Raw genomic sequence first — 16708 nt, forward strand, 5'->3', positions numbered from 1 at the left:
CTTGGGGGAGCTCGACTGCCATCAGGGCATGCAAAATGGCGAGGTCATTATCAAAGATTTGATCTTCAATTTCAGCATTTGCAGCCTCTGTTTCAAGGTCCCAAGGAAAATCTGAGTCATCATTGGTATGGGTACCTTCTTCAGGTTCAGTATCCCATTCGAGGTCAGCCATAAAGAATGGCATCTCTAGATTGATTGGTTCTTCATGTGTTGGTGGAGGATCAACCTGTAGTGCGTTAGCATCTATCTGTGAGAAGATGGGGTCTAATGAATGGCAGTTGTCGATGGTTGCCAATGTTTGTATCCAGTTATTGACATTGCTTTGTGAGTCACCTGCTATGGCATGATGTTGCAAGGGAGCTGATTTGCTTGATATTGTCGTGGAAGATGTGTCATCCAATGATCTAGGAACAATTGGTTTAATAGCTCCTGTCCCCACATTCACCCTGACTGCAGTGTCTCGATTCTGGATTGTCAATCTATCAGTTCCCCAGTCATGGAGGACTGATGCTTCTCGTAACCAAGGACATCCCAGCAAGATTTGATAGGATTTTTTGGGGAGATCCAAGATTGTGAATTGAAGGGAAAACCGGACTCCTGCGATCTTTGTGGACACGCCATTCACTATTCCTAAGGGTTTAGCCTGTATATCATCGGCAAGGCGTATGTTGAAATTAGCCTTTTGCATTGGTGGGAGACCCCATTCTTCGTAGAGCTCCTTTGATAGGACATTGACACCTGCTCCACCATCCACTATGGCGTGGACTTCATTATATGCCTTGTGGATCAAAGGCACAGTAATGTTGCGTATGTCATCTCTCTCACCCATCCGCACAGGGATATCTTCAATGTCGTTCATAGGTGGAGGGGGATTTGCAAGTTCAATCCATCCTTTGAAACTCTCCCAGAGATTGGGACAATTCCATAAGAGGATTCCGATGGGAATTGACACAGGGCAACTGAGGATGCTAGAGAGTGCGGCTCCTTCAAGTTGACGTGGCGATACCTTCTGTTGTGGAGTCTGTTGTTGGAACAAAGGCTCGAGTACAGTATCAATACTTTGTGGGGCCAAGTCATGGATTGGGTCTTGAGCTTGTTTCTGAGCCTTTAATTGAGCTTGTTCATTTTGAACCCATTGCTGAAGTACCTGAAAACGAGCCTTCTCCACCTCTGCATTCGGGTATGGAGCTTCTTTTGTTTGAGGCTCGGGAGTTGATGTGGATGAACTCGGCTGCTCATTGCTTGGCGGAGGTGGAGGCACTTGTGCTTTCTTTTTCAGAAGTTGCTTCGGTTGGATTGGAATGATAGGGTCCTTCATGGCCTCTTTCTGTTGGCGTGTAATTACATTGATAGGTTGTGACCTTATACGGGACCCAGACTTTGATGGACTACCCCAATGATGCCGATGGGGACTTCAGGCTTAACCTCTGTTTGTTCTGGGACCTTATTTTTTATGGGACAATCCATGCAGGCATGTCCTATGCCACAATCTCTGCAGAGTGGTTGGAAAGTGGCTGGGCTACCGCGATGAGGGCACTGTGCGATTCTATGATTTTCTCCACAACCGTAACACTTGATGGGTGCTCGAAATGTGTTGGGTCGCACTTGATTTGCATAGACTGGTATTAGACCCTCTGCACCTTCTACATAGTACACTGGGTACTCTGCTTCATACTCAAATAGCGAGTCTACTTCCTCGGCTTGTAATTGATGTATTGGAATTGCCTGAGGAGCTGGATTTGCTGCTCTTGGATACGGTCGTGGATTCAGATTCCTGAGTAATTGGGGGACTTGTGTCCGAACGGGAACAGGATTGAGTCTCGGAGCTGGGGGTGCTTGTGCAAGTGCCGGTTGCCTGTAGAATGGCATGGGAGCTGCTTGGTATTGTGGTGGTCGAGGCGGATTGTTGCGCATGTTGAAGATGCAACTGGTCTCATCATGGCCGCCGACGACGCAGATATGGCACCACAGCCGTGGCGGTGGATTTGCTTGTGCAGTGATCCTTGCTCTTAGGACTGGGCATTCATTTGCTGTATGATTTGCCAAGAAGTGTGGGCACCAGACATTTTCTCGCCGTGGATATGTTTGAGTTGGCGGCTGAGACAAGTGGAGTTTTTGATCCATGGCTTGCATCATATCTTCTTTCAGCTTCAAGGTCATGGCCTCTAGGCGATCTTCATTGGATGTTTCGGCAGTGTCCTTTGATTTACCTTTTTTCGAGTGTTTATCTCATGTATTTGATCTGGCATCATCACTACTAGTGTCTGAATCTATCATGCCATCTTCGATGTCAATGGCTGCCGCATGAGCATCACTGAATGTTTCATAGCTACTTATCTTTTTCATATCCTTGCGGATTTTCTTTCTGAGGCCTGCTATGAACCATGCCGTGAGGTACTTTGCATTTGGGCGTGGGTCACATTTGGCGATCAATCTCTTCATCTTTCCCAGGTATGTGCGTACATCTTCCCTCCGGCCTTGTTCGATCTTGCTGAGATGGAGAGCGGGATCATCTTGTAACCTCTCCGTTTGAAAACGATGTTTGAATTCGGTTTGAAGTAGGTCCCATGTGGCACGTTCTTCCACGAGAAGGTCGAGGTACCATTCTCATGCCTCATCAGTTAATGCCATTGGAAACCAAGCCACCTTGGTTTCATGGGATTGATCACCACCTGCTCGACATGCGGCATCAAAATGCTGGAGGAATCGAGCTGGGTCTCCCCGACCATTATATTTGGGAAGTTCCAGTTTTCCCAAGGGGCGTCGGCCTTGATTGTTGTGATTTCGTTGATTGAAGAAGTTGTCAGCCTTGGCAGCGAGCTTGATGTCCCCATCATGCTCAGGACGGCGGCCAGCCATGTTGGGGCGTGGAGGAGTTAAAGGGAGTTGTTGAATCTCAAGGGGGGATTCGGGGTAGAGGATTGGCAGGGGCGGTTGTTGCAGTGGAGTTATATGGGGCGAGCGTTGGAGTCGAAGTCGTTGGCCGGAACGTAACTGCATGCAGATGGTGCGTGATTTGCCAAGGGTATCGCTACCCCAAGTGTGGGTGTGGAGGTGGTGCTGTTAGGAGAGTTAGAGTGGTGTTAGTTTGTGTAGGGACTGTTGTGTTAATAATGTGCCTAAGATTGTCCTACGTGTGTAGGGAAATGTGTCGGTGCAGACGGATCGTTAATCAGAGGTCGCGGCGTGAAAATACGAGTGAATTAATGCAAAATGAGGCCCACACGGGGGCGCAAATGAACGTGTGCTAGGGATGCCGAAATGGTGTGCAATGGGCTGGAAAAATACCCCGTAACGTGGTGTTTCCGTGTGTAAAATCTGGGTTCAAACGGGGTTCAATTTGGGTCCCAAACGGATGAGTTTCGAGGGGTTAAAGGAGGGGTAAATTTGGCATTTGGGGGGGTCCTAATGGTGGTGTGAATGGACTGTAAGTCCAACCGAGGGGTTGAAACCAAGTGGCTCTAGTTAGGGAAACTAACCTAGATCCTCCCAGTTACTGTAACTGGGAGGTTTAACTAACTGTAAACTGAAGAGTTAGTCTAACCTAACTGAGGGTTAACTAAACTAACCTAACCTAACCTCAGTTACTACTAACCAAACCTACGTAGCTAATCTAACTGAGGTTAACTAACTAACCTAGGGTTGACTAACCTAACCTAATTGTAGTTAGTACTAACCCAACTATGGTTAAATCTAACCCTAGAGTTAATTTAAGGTTAGGTTTAGTTTTTTTTTTTTTTTTGGTTAGTGTGGGGGGCTGCCCGATGGCGGCGCCTGGAGGGGGGGGGAGGGGGGTTGACGCGGCGTGGGAGGGCGGGGGTGGCGCGGGGGGGGGGGGGGGCGGGGGAGGGCGAGGGGGTTGCACGGGGGGTGCGAGGGGGGTTGCGCGGGGGAGGGCGAGGGGGTGCGAGGGGGGGTGCGAGGGGGGTGGCGGGGGAGGGCGCAGGGGGGGGGGTGTGCGAGGGGGGCGGCGGGGGAGGGCGGGGGGGTGCGAGGGGGGTGGCGGGGGAGGGCGCAGGGGGGGGGGCGTGCGAGGGGGGTGGCGGGGGAGGGCGGGGGGAAATGGCGGGGGTGGCGCAGGGGGGAGAAGGGGTGTGCGAGGGGGGTGGCGGGGGAGGGCGCAGGGGGGGGGCGTGCGAGGGGGGTGGCGGGGGAGGGCGGGGGGTGAGAGAGGAGAGGGGGGCGGGGTGGGTGCGGGCGCGGGGCGGGGGAGGGCGGGGGGTGAGAGAGGAGAGGGGGGCAGGGTGGGTGCGGGCGCGGGCGCGAGGCGGGGGACGCGAGCGGGGTGGGCGGGGGCTGCGCTGCCGCGGGGTGGCGCGGGGCGGAGCGGGGGTGGCGCGGGCGGGGCGAGGGAGGGCGGGGGGAGCGCGGGGGCGGGCGGGGGCGTCCGGGGTATGGCCGCGGGGGCGGAACGGGCGGGCGCCGCCGTTGGCGGCTCCGCTGCTGGCGGGTGGGCGTCGCCGGCCCGGGCAGGGGCGGCGGCAGCGTCTCTACGGAGCGCCGCCGCGGGAGCAGGGGGTGGGTGGGGTGGGTGGGATGGGGGGGTTGAGCGGGGTAAGGGGGGAAGAGAGAGAGGGGGTGGGGGAGAGAATGAGGGGGAGAGAGGAGAGAGTGAGAGAGAGAGGGGGGGAAAGGGGGAGAGAACGAGGGGGAGAGAGGAGAGAGGGAGAGAGAGAGGGAGAGAGAACGAGGGGGAGATGGGGAGGGGGAGGGGGAGAGAACTAGGGGGAGAGAGGAGAGAGGGAGAGAGAGAGGGAGAGAGAACGAGGGGGAGATGGGGAGGGGGAGGGGGAGGGGGGAGGTGGTGGGAGAGGGGGAGGGGGAGGGGGAGGGGGAGGGGGGAGGTGGTGGTGGAGGGGAGGGGGAGAGGGGGAGGGGGAGGGGGAGGGGGAGGTGGGAGGTGGTGGGAGAGGGGGAGGGGGAGAGGGGGAGGGGGAGGGAGAGGGGGAGGGGGGAGGTGGTGGGAGAGGGGGAGGGGGAGGTGGAGGTGGGAGGTGGTGGGAGAGGGGGAGGGGGAGGGGGAGGTGGGAGGTGGTGGGAGAGGGGGAGGGGGAGGGGGAGGGGGAGGGGGGAGGTGGTGTGAGAGGGGGAGGGGGAGGGGGGAGGTGGTGGTGGAGGGGGAGGGGGAGGGGGAGGGGGAGGTGGTGGGAGAGGGGGTGGTGGAGGGGGACGGGGAGGGGGGAGGCAGTGGTGGAGGGGGAGGGGGAGGGGGAGGGGGAGGTGGTGGGAGAGGGGGTGGTGGAGGGGGAGGGGGAGGGGGGAGGTGGTGGGAGAGGGGGAGGGAGAGGGGGAGGGGGAGGTGGGAGGTGGTGGGAGAGGGGGAGGGGGAGGTGGAGATGAGGGGGGAGGGGGAGGTGGAGATGAAGGGGGAGGGGGAAGGTGGTGGTGGAGATGAAGGGGGAGGGGGAAGGGGGAGGTGGAGATGAAGGGGGAGGGGGAAGGTGGTGGTGGAGATGAAGGGGGAGGGGGAAGGGGGAGGTGGAGATGAAGGGGGAGGGGGAAGGTGGAGGGGGAGGGGGGAGGGGGAGGTGGAGATGGAGGGGGAGGGGGGGAAGTGTAAAAAAGAGCAAAAAACCTGAAAGACGGAAATCGAAAAGCAAGGAGAAGTGGTCACCTGAACGCTCTCCAAGTCTTTCTCGATGTAACGGGATTGTTGCGGAACAATGGACGGTGGGTGGAAGGCTAGGTCATCGCTGCGAGAAGGGCTCGATGTCACTTACATGGTGAGGATAGGAGTAAGGGGGTGGTCGATGGAGAGGGAGGAGTGTCTTGCGTGGGGCTCGGAATGAGGAAGAGAATGGAGGCAAAAAGTGAAAGATGAAGAATGAGGGGGGGTGGAGTAGGTTTTTATAGGATTGGATTTTAGGTTTAGGGTTTAGGTTTAGGGTTTAACCCTAAACTCTTCCCGAGCCATAACTCTTTATGGAGAGCTCGGTTTGCCTTTCTGTAAAAAGGAAAACTGATCGAAATTGAAAGCTCTACGCATCTGTGTCCACTACCTAGCCGGATTGTATATCATGTGGCTTCTTTTTAAGAAATTAAGAAAATTTCTTAAGGTAGTAACCCAAAGTGGATGTTTGGGGTTGATATGTTTGGCTAGATTTGGGAAAAAAATTTTACTCTCCTTGCACTTGAGTGTTATGTGCGTGAAAGTTTGAAGTAGTGACTTTTTTTACACATACCTACGTATGTTTACTCACTACTTGAGACGCTAGTCTCCCCGGCAGCGGCGCCAAATGTTGGCTCTTTCCTACTGCTTTCGTAGGAAGAGCTGGGTACTCTATGTTGCAGGGTTCCGAGGCTTTTTGTCACCTACAGATATATTGGGATTGTCAGTTGTAGTATATGTGTAGCTTAGGACCTCGAGTCGTGTTTCGGTGAGAGACGTAGGCTTAAGTGTGGTAAGTAAACAAAGTGCAAGCATGTGTAAAAGGCACGTAAACCATCTTTGTTGAGGTAATGAAGGCTTTCGCCTTCATTGGGGGTTGTAGGGTTTAGGAGGAGTTTAAGGGTTCAGAAGGAGGTTCCAGGGTTCAGAAAGAGTTAGTTCCAAGGTTTAGAAGGAGTCCAGGGTTCAGAAAGAGTTCCAGGGTTCAGAAAGAGTTCCAAGGTTTAGAAGGAGTCCAGGGTTAGAAGGAGGATCCAAGGTTCAGAGTAGAGTACATGGTGGAGAACTCGTCTCCCTCATAGTTCAAGGAGTTTAAGGGTTTAGGAAAGCATAGGAGTGGGAGAGGAAGAAGGTGTAAGAGCATGGGTGAAAGAGGAGAGAGGAGGAGGGGGAGGAGGGAGGAGGAGGGAGGAGGAGGTGGAGGAGGAGGAGAGAGGAGGAGGGGGAGGAGGGAGGAGGAGGAGGAGGCAGGAGGAGGAGGGGGGAGGCAGGAGGAGGAGGGAGGAGGAGAGGGAGAGGGTGGGTTGCAAGGTTGGAGGAGGGGGGAGAAGGGTTGCAAGGTTAGGACATGCTTTTGGACGTGCAGTGCAAGGAAGCATGGACACTTGAAACAAATGCTTGGAATACCAATGTAGACTCAACACAATGCCCCAAGAGTGTGGGCTTCATTCCATTATGGGGTATTTATACAAGTTGGAGAGCTTCTCTCTCTGTATGTAACACAAAGTTGTTACACAAAGTTGTAACACAAAGTTGTAACACATTCTCTCTCTACATCTAGAAGTTGTAACACAAAGTTGTTACACAAAGTCGTAACACAAAGTTGTTACACAAAGTTGTAACACAAAGTTGTAACACAAAGGTGTTACACAAAGTCGTAACACAAAGTTGTTACACCTTCTCTTTCTTCATAAGATCATGTTGGCACAGAGTCAACATGCTTGCAACTTTGCATGATGTTAGCCTAACTACGCTTTGGCTAGTTTCTTGCTCGGCTTCTTACTACTTGCAGCTTTGCATGATGTTAGTAACTGTGCTTTGGTCACGTTGGTATACTTGCTTGGGTACCTCTATGACTTTGAAACTCAACACTGCGTGATTGAGTAGATTCAATTGCCTCCCTCTCACCGGCAGCATGAAGATATGGTTGTTGCAGTAAATTAAGAGTTTAGAGATGAGAGTTGCATTGTCTCCTTAGCTTTTTGTCAGGTTCATTCTAAATTGGAAATTGAAAAGCCTTATCACATTGCGCACCTGGTGCTAGTTGCTTCATGGTTTTGGACCAGCATGGCTATTACCTCATCCCGGTGTTAGTTGCTCCATGGTTTTAGACCAACACGGCTGTTACCTTTTCTCTGCATTTCATTTTAAACAAGTTGCGATAGCTTGTCCATTTCCTTACTTCCGTGTGTTACACTGCATCTAGATTGTCGCTACAAAAGGGAAGACTATGATCTGCCCTTTCCTTGATCTTCCCCATTGTGATATTAAATGTCGTTGCACTTTGGTGAAGGTTTTGGGCATACTAGAGACTAGCACTTTACCTTACTGGTGGATCTACTCAAATTGAGGACTATGGGCAATTTGTGTGAAAGGAGTTCAAGTACTATAACTTTTATCAATTTACCTTACTTGATCTGCTCAAACTAAGGACGATGGGTAGTTTGAGCATGGATTGTCATCTAGTTTGAGCATGCAAGTAGATGGTGTAATCATATGCTCATGATTTGGATATCCCCTACCCACAACTGGTGCATGTAATTCACGTACACAAGCTTGGACAGACACTTAGAATTGCATTGTTAAACGATATGCTTATGTTTGATATGCTTTAAGCGTGCTCTATTTCTACATTGTCATGCCTAGTAGTATGCTAGAACTACTATATACTTTTAGTAGTGTAGCTTTATACTTTATGTGGCATGGCTCTTATCATGATTACTAGACTGTTAGGGCATGGAGTTACACTTAAGAGGATTTTGAGCTCCTAATCCTTCTGGTTATGTTTCTCATAATCTTTTACTTTACTCTAGATGAAAGAGAAAGGATGCTAGTAGAGCAAGCACTAATTCTCTTTAGTCGGTTTCATTGTTTACACTTCACTTTTGCAAACTGGCTAATTGCAGTAATTTATTGGCTGTAACAATAGCAACTTTTAGCTATTTTGTAGAGAGTATAACTTCTACTATGAATGTCTGATCGATGCGCTCCCAAAATAAAAATTATAGCTTGTCCAAAGATCTGAAACTTCTCCGTTCAAAGTAGAATATGATTCCTTATGTATTGGAAGATATGCAGCTTGCAATATGGCTGTCCACAAATTTTCATCACTAGCAATAATTTACTTGTATTTTGTCATGTTGCCCAATCTCTTGGCTACCCATCCTGCATTGTCTTTCTCTCACTCTTCACTTTTTGCCTTTTCTTTCCTCCATTCTTCCTATATTTTTCCTCCATGTTTCTTGAATTCACTAAGTGTCTTGTCCAGGTGGGCCTTCTCAGCCATCAAGGCCACATTTGTGGCCTCCAAACTATTAGTCATTTCAATCAATGCAAAGGCATACCTTGTTGAGGCAAGCCCATACATATGTTATTGGTTTGTGAGTAGTTCCTGGCAAGGAGAGGGCTATCATGGCATTATCTAGAGCTTGTTTTCCCCATGTATCTTCTATAAACCCACGTGTAGGCATTGTGACTAACTAATTTCAAGAAAGCATCTAGCAATTTACTGATTTTTATCCCCTTCTTGATCTGTACTAATGAGTTATGTTGATTTGCCAAAAGGAGAGACCTACAGCAAGCCTGCAGTTATCTCTAAGGGGGGTTTGGCTCCAATGTTGAGGAAATTGTGGGCGTTTTTTAAAGTTGTCTTGTAGGAAGAGGGAACCAAGAGAGCCCTAAAGGGCTATGAGGGCTGCTCTTGTCATCCAAGAAGGTTGCAAGAAGTGCCACAATGGGGGGGCCATAGCTATGCTAGCACTAGCCACAACTAGCAATAGCTAGTCTGACTGGTAGGGGACAACCCACAGCAGAGCCAAAAAGCTCCAAAAGCCCAGGCATGAGCAATAAGGCACCATCAGCTAAGGTTCCTACAACAAGCAATGTGACCAGCAATGAGCAAAACGGCACCAACATAGGAGCCTATGCGGGAAAACACACGCGACACATGGGAGATAGGCAACATGCCACGCATGTGTAAGGGAGGGAGGGGGGAGGGAGGGGGGGGGAGAGAGAGAGAGAGAGAGAGAGAGAGAGAGAGAGAGAGAGAGAGAGAGAGAGAGATAATTCCCATTTGTCATGCTAATCCCTCAAGTAACTACACCAAGGTGACAAAAAAATATGTCCAAAAGCAACGACATGTCTAGCAAAAACAATGAAACATTTGTAACTCAAACGTTTCATTAAAATGCACCACCATCAAACAAAATGATTGGGGATTTCCTTTCTTAGAAATTACCGCCACGACTCTTTTTGCATGATGTTAATGACTTGAACCTCCCCTGTCTTTGCTCTTTCAACTTACTCTCCTTCCTTATCATATCAATCACTATTGAGCTTGTCCTTTCTAGAAATTTTAGCCCTTGTGCATTATAGATGGGACTTTTGTAAGTATGGGCTGGATCTCCTTATTGATACCCTCTCCATTTTGGGCCATTATGTGTGTGTGTGTGCATGCATGCGTGCACACACATGCATGGATTATGTATATAGTATTTTATATATTCAGAAATTATGTATTTTACATATATAAATAGAGTAAATGGTCGGCACAAAGATAGCATGAGCCCAAAATAGATCAAGCATCCCAAGAGGACCCAAGATAAAACATTTTAGACCACCTACCTAGAAACTCATGCTGATACTGAAACATCATTTAAACAACCATCAATGCGTAGTCAAATAGGTGCTAGACCAAAGGCTTGCTATAACATGGCTATTTGCCTAGCATATATACTTGCCTTACTAAAGCCAAGATGGAAGAAAGAGTTCCATTTACCTTATTCAGTAGTACTTGCTATAGACGACATTTTTTTTTCAATCTATGAAAACACAAAACATAATAAATAGGCCCAATTGTCCTCTGATTGAATGCATTGTAGAGGAATATGTTCAATTAGCTTCAAAAACATCATCCTAGGTATCCTGCCACACTAACCTTAACAATGTGAATGAAGAGGCATTATTCTGAATGCAAATTTATGTAACAAGCTTATGAAACCCACCATAATATTGTTGGACAGGGTACTCCTTACCAAGAGAAATCAACTAACAGCTCAAAACAACATTACTCGTAAGAACCCAAAAATAATCCAATTTTTGACACTGAGTTCATGGCCCCATGCCTTCAAAGATGCAATACAAAAATATGAATGTGGGAGTGAAATGCTATTAAATCCAGCATGAGCAATTGAAGGCACGAAATTCCCACAAGAGAAGAATAGTTAAAAGAAAGGAGTAACATTATTTCAAGAGGAAAAAATGCTTGAAGGGTAGCAACATCCATATCCTTGTGCTTTCAAAATAACATCCTTCAAAACCAAGAAAACATTCACACCATTTCACAATTTCATGTCTTGTAATAGCTCTGATGTGAAATATTTAGAAATCGACCAACAGAGGGTACACACAGTGGAACACTGATAGAATAGCCCATGAGCTCACATAGTGTGTGCCAAGGTGTGGAATCACAAACTTCTTAAACTTATGTGCATAGGATAGATGTGTAGACTCATCAATAGTAGATAATGAACCAAACAAATATAGAAAACACCAAAATAATATATTTCCATCCAAAGCTATGGACACAATACAAAAGAGATAGCTAGTTTCCCTATACAGGCCTGTCCTCTCCATCCATGGACTGTCACATGGCATTGTTGTACCATTTCTGCCCACCATGGCAGCCTTGATCTGCCAAGTACTTCCTCTCTCTATGAGCATACTTTGCCCTAGGTATCCCTCCCCCGTGATCTCCTCATTTGGGGGCTTACAGATGGAGAGGTGACCATTACAACACCCCCTCTCACCAACACATCTCGGCCCAATGCTAACACATTGATGACGATGCTCCAGTAACTCCCTAGTCATAGTCCTCTAGAACATTACGATGTCAAAATCTTTTCCTGCTAGTAGCTCTTGCTCCACCAAGTCTGGTTCCGCTTTCGTACACCATCTTGGTACATAGGTCGATCTCTACTAGCACATCCTAGCTCGACCACCTTCAGTCACGTTCCTACCTTCGAAATCAAGCAATCCAGCCACCACGATCTTCCAGTTGTCCCCCTCTTAATGAGTGAACAACCTGGAAACTTCTAGACATCATGCTCTGAGGGTCAGTCTCAACCTATCCTTCCTTTGGCAAGGTCTGCAACCAATGAATATCTTTAGATAACTTGGACCATGAACTCTCATTGAGCTCTCAAGTGGGTACTCTTCTGGCTTCAGTACACCTTGTCCATAACCTTCTAGCAATCTGTGTCCGAGATTTGAAGAAGCACCCACACTTCCACTTTTGCCTTTGAAGAAGGCCAATCCACTGTTGCATTACCTGAGACAAATGAAGAGTAGAGTCTCCCCACAACATGCTAAAAGGATCAAATGAAGAACATCAAGTACATACTAGATCATTGTACTACCTGTGTGCCTGTGGCACATACCAATAGCCTGTATAATCCTATACTGTCCCCTTCTTAAGTACAACAGCCATCTGAACATGAAACCCTAGGGTACTTCATGGAATCCACCCTCATGTCAGTATTAATGGATCACACACCTGGAGGATACCAAGCACTCCATGCTGTCATTCACCTTCAAAAAGGTCTCTGACTCCTCATTGACCCACATGTCAATGTCAAACATCATCACTATGGTTTCTAGGTCAGCATATCTAACCTCAGTAACACACGGAGATGTCACCAAGAATAACTATTTGATTAACACATTTGGTTTGGCTTTTGTATCACCCTCTAAATATGAGTTAGACTTCTTCCTCTTGTTTTTTTGATCCGCCTTCTTCTTTTTGTAGTCCTTCACAAAATGGTTTGGCGTGTCACAATAGAAGCACTTCTTCTTTTGCTTCCTCTTGGAAGTGTCCTCATCATCAGAGTTGCCCTTCTTAGACTTGCCACTATTAGGCTTTCCCTTCCCTTTTCCAACGTAATCCTTTACCTACAGTGCCTTGTCATCTTTTTTGTTGTTGCAAAGCTTCTCCCTAGCTTCTTCCTATAGCAGTAATGAACCCAAATCCTCAAAAGTCCAAGGTTTTGTCCTTTGTCCTACTATCATAGTCGTTACAAATCTTTTGAAACTCTGAGGTAGCCTCTGCAGTACCTCAAGGCCAAATGGCATGAGTCCACTTTCCGACCAACTGATGCTAGTCATCCCTCACCACCTTGACCTTTGTCAAGTGGTCATGTACCAAATTTCGAGGATTACCAAAAAGCGAGCGACAAAAAGCGAGCGAGCAAAAAACAACGAGTGATGAAAAAACAATAAAATTTTTATAAATCCCCCATTTTAGTAGAAAAAAATAACAACTTATTCAAAAGTGCATATGTTCCTCAGTGCTAGAAGGTTAAGCATGCATATAACTTTAAAGCCATTAACACTAATTTCACATCATCCCTGAGACCATTTGTATGTTTAATTTCCAAGTCATTGTTTGTATCAGAGACAAACCCTACTGCAATCAAGTTCTCTCTTTCCACTAGAGTAATTAATATCATCTTTCCAAGGACTCCTTGCATGGATTAGTCTAGATTCCATGCATATGTAAATGCTTAGCATTTTTAACTCTGTTCACTCTTGAAATAAAACCCATGTTTCTTTGTTACTGCAAAAATATCCTTCCCTAATGATTTATTCTTACCTCCCACTAATCTTACCAATGCAGCAAATTGACCACAAATTCATATTTTGGTGCTTTAAATTTTACTAGATGGTGCACAAAGACATGATAATCATCTAAAGTACGTCTTGCCATTTGATTTGATATGTAACATGACCCCGTTTGGACTTATAAATCAAAAGATACAGGGATGTGAAAATGTCCTCTTTTGGGCCAAAATAGGGAACGCGTCCCTGTGAAAATGTCCTCGTTTGGGCCAAAACAGGCGCGCTCCCTGTTTTGGCCCAAAAGAGGACATTTTCACATCCCTATATTTTGGCAAGATGTCAACATTTGATTGTTTTGGCCCAAAAGATGAGTTTTTAGCATCCCTACATCTTTTGATTATCAAATATAAATGGCATAATGTTACATATAATATCAAATGACAAGGCATGATTTAGATGAATATCATGCCTTTTTGCACCATCTATAAAACTAGTGTGCATCATAATATAAATTTTGTGACACATAACCACCTTTTTTAATACTTTGTACTTCAAGCTATTATTTTATCAAAAACTTAGATTCTTTCTTTTTTTGCTTGATTTTCCAACCACTTCAACTAATTGTCGCTCGCTTTTTTGGCCTCACTCGCTTTTTCTCACTCGCTCTATTAACTGCCTCCCGAATTTCCCTCATCCATATCAAGGTTGTAGAGTTGATGCTGAAGAAGCAAGATCCAAGATGTCTATCTCATACAATTCCTTCATAATGGTCCATGCCTCTACTTATGTCTTAGCCATTTGAATGTGAGGAACACAGAGTCTACCGTAGTCCCTATGATCAATGCCAAGGCATGGGCATCTCTGTCTTTCCAAGCTTTGAGATCCTCTCCATCTACAGCCATGAGTATCTTCCCTTATCTATCCACCATATCCTCTGGCTTCACCTCCAATCCCACTGTCAATTTTCATAGCTTTTGAGCCACTAGATAAATCTGGATTTTCACCTTCTAGAGGTTAGTTTGTCCCATCTAGTTTCCGAGACTCTCCAAAGTTAGGGATGGTGAAAGAAAGAAATATGGGGGAGGAAGAAGGGAGAGCAGGGGATGAAGAGGCTAAAGAGATTGCCATCTCTTCTAATAAACTGCACAACAAAGCTGAACAAACTCAACCTTTAGTAGACCAAATCTCTGAATGCACCTGACTGAACTTGAGTCACCGTCCTTTTCGTAAGGGCACTGTCCTCTAGTCATGGAAGTCGATTCCCAAGAGCTTTCAAATCAGAATTGTCATTCAACAACGTCCTTGCCTTTAGGCTCCCACACCTCTAAGCCTCCTATTTTGACTCTGATACCATGTTAGAAATCGACCAATTGAGGTTACACATAGTAGAAGACTGATAGAATAGCTCAGGAGCTCACACTGTGTGTGTGAGGTGTGGAATCACAAACTTAAACTTCAAGAGGGAGAGCCAGAAGAGAGAGCCTCATTTCCACATCCCTCATCAGTGTCTTATGCATCTTCCTCTCATTGAAGATCACATCATGGCTTCATATGATCTTCTTTGCTTTTGGATCCTAGAGACGATAGCCTATCTCTCCACTTTCACCATAACCCAGAAAGATGCATTTCCTAGACTTAGGATCTAGCTTCTTCTGAAGCTCTTTTGGCACATGTGCATATGCCTCACACCCAAATATACACAAATGAGAGTAAGAGGGCCTCTTGCCACTCCATGCCTCTTTAGGAATACCACCATCCAAACTCTTACTAGGTGATCTATTGATCACATGCACTGCAGTCTTCATTGCCTCAGCCCAAAAACCACCAGAAAGACTTGCATTGGAAAGCATACATTGCAACCTTTCCTAAATAGTGAGGTTCATGTGTTTTGCAATTGGATTCTGCTCTAGAGTATGAGGAGATGTGAGCTCCCTCTTGATCCCACATGTATCACAGAAATGCTGAAAGTCATGAGAGATATACTCTCCACCATTATCACTCCTTAGGCATTTAAGTGTTCTACCTGGCTGATTTTCAACCAAAGCCAACCATTTTTGAGATACCTGGAACACATTGATCTTTCGAGCTATAGCATAAGCCCAAACTTTCCTAGTTTCATCATCAATGAATGTCACATAGTACTCAGCCCCACCTAATAATAATTGCGTAGGCATGGAATCACATACGTATGAATGAACCAAATGAATTCTTTCAAGCTCTTTCTTTCCCTTTCTTTTATGGGCTGATTCACTCTACTTCCCATAGAGATAGTGCTAGCAAAATTCAAAATTAGAAAAACTCAAATGCGGTACATAACCCAAATGGCATAAGAGTTTCATTCCATTCTGGCTCATGTGCCCCAACCTACAATGCCACAAAGATGTACTTAGCTACTCAATTATTTGCAACAACATGATCAGACACAGACACCACTAATACATGTAAGGGATACAATTTCCCACACTTGGCACCCCTTTCCAAAACCATAGAGCCCTTATGAAGTAGGTGGAGAGTTATTGACAGTTATACAGAAGGTATCCCATGAGGATGGCAATGAGCACAAGAGAAATATTACCTTAGTCTCTGCATCAAAATTCATCTTCTGAGCTTAAAGCTGGCTAAAAATAATATTGAATTTATACAAGTGAGAAGAAATGAGACCGCTTCCTTCATCTGCAGCTCAAACAACCTCTTCATGAGGTAAACTTTATTAGAAGCAGGTTCCTTCTCATAACTGGCACATAATTTTCTTCCACAGTTCTTTTGTAGTCCGCTCATTTACTACTGTGAAATAAACTGACTTGCACGATGAAGTCTAATAGTAGACTTTGCTAATGCATCCAAGTCATTCCTGCATGCTTAGCTCCAATCCTTCCCAAGGGTTTAATCTACTTCTTTTGAATAAGCACATCCCTTATCTGTTCTTTCCATAAAGAAAAGTTTGTTTGATCAAACTTTTTAATGCTAAAAAGCTCATTTTTAGACATGGAAGAGGATGCCATGATGCAAATGAAACAAAATCCCAAATGCTAGTACCTGCAAGAGAGAAATCATACCAAATACCAGGTGCACCCAAATATGTCTGCCTTAATGAAGGACAGTGTCACCAAAACTCAAGGCTCAAAGCATCAAAATGCATCTGACTCATGTTCATATACTATGCATCCATTATGTGATCTTGTACAAGATGTGCATTTCACCCTCTTAAGTTGTGGTTCATCCTTTGCCTTTGGGAACAAAACCCAGAATATAGGCCGAAAGGAAGAGGAAGGAAATATGCAGAAAGTAAAGTCCACCTGGATTAAAGACTGGTCGATCAAAAGATAACTGCATGAATGGTTGCGCATTGAACATGTCATAAGTCACCATGGACTGTGCAGCTGATTTGTAGAAGAGGCGTCCGGATGTGAGGCTAGTCGATGTAGCGATGGAGAAATAATCCAATATGTTGTGACATACGAGGGTGTCACTAACCCAAAAGAACTG

Source organism: Dipteris shenzhenensis, unplaced genomic scaffold, assembly GCF_047967505.1.
Source record: "Dipteris shenzhenensis isolate YYH24624 ecotype China unplaced genomic scaffold, Dip_SZ_1.0 scaf0541, whole genome shotgun sequence".
In the NCBI taxonomy this organism is placed as follows: Eukaryota; Viridiplantae; Streptophyta; class Polypodiopsida; order Gleicheniales; family Dipteridaceae; genus Dipteris; species Dipteris shenzhenensis.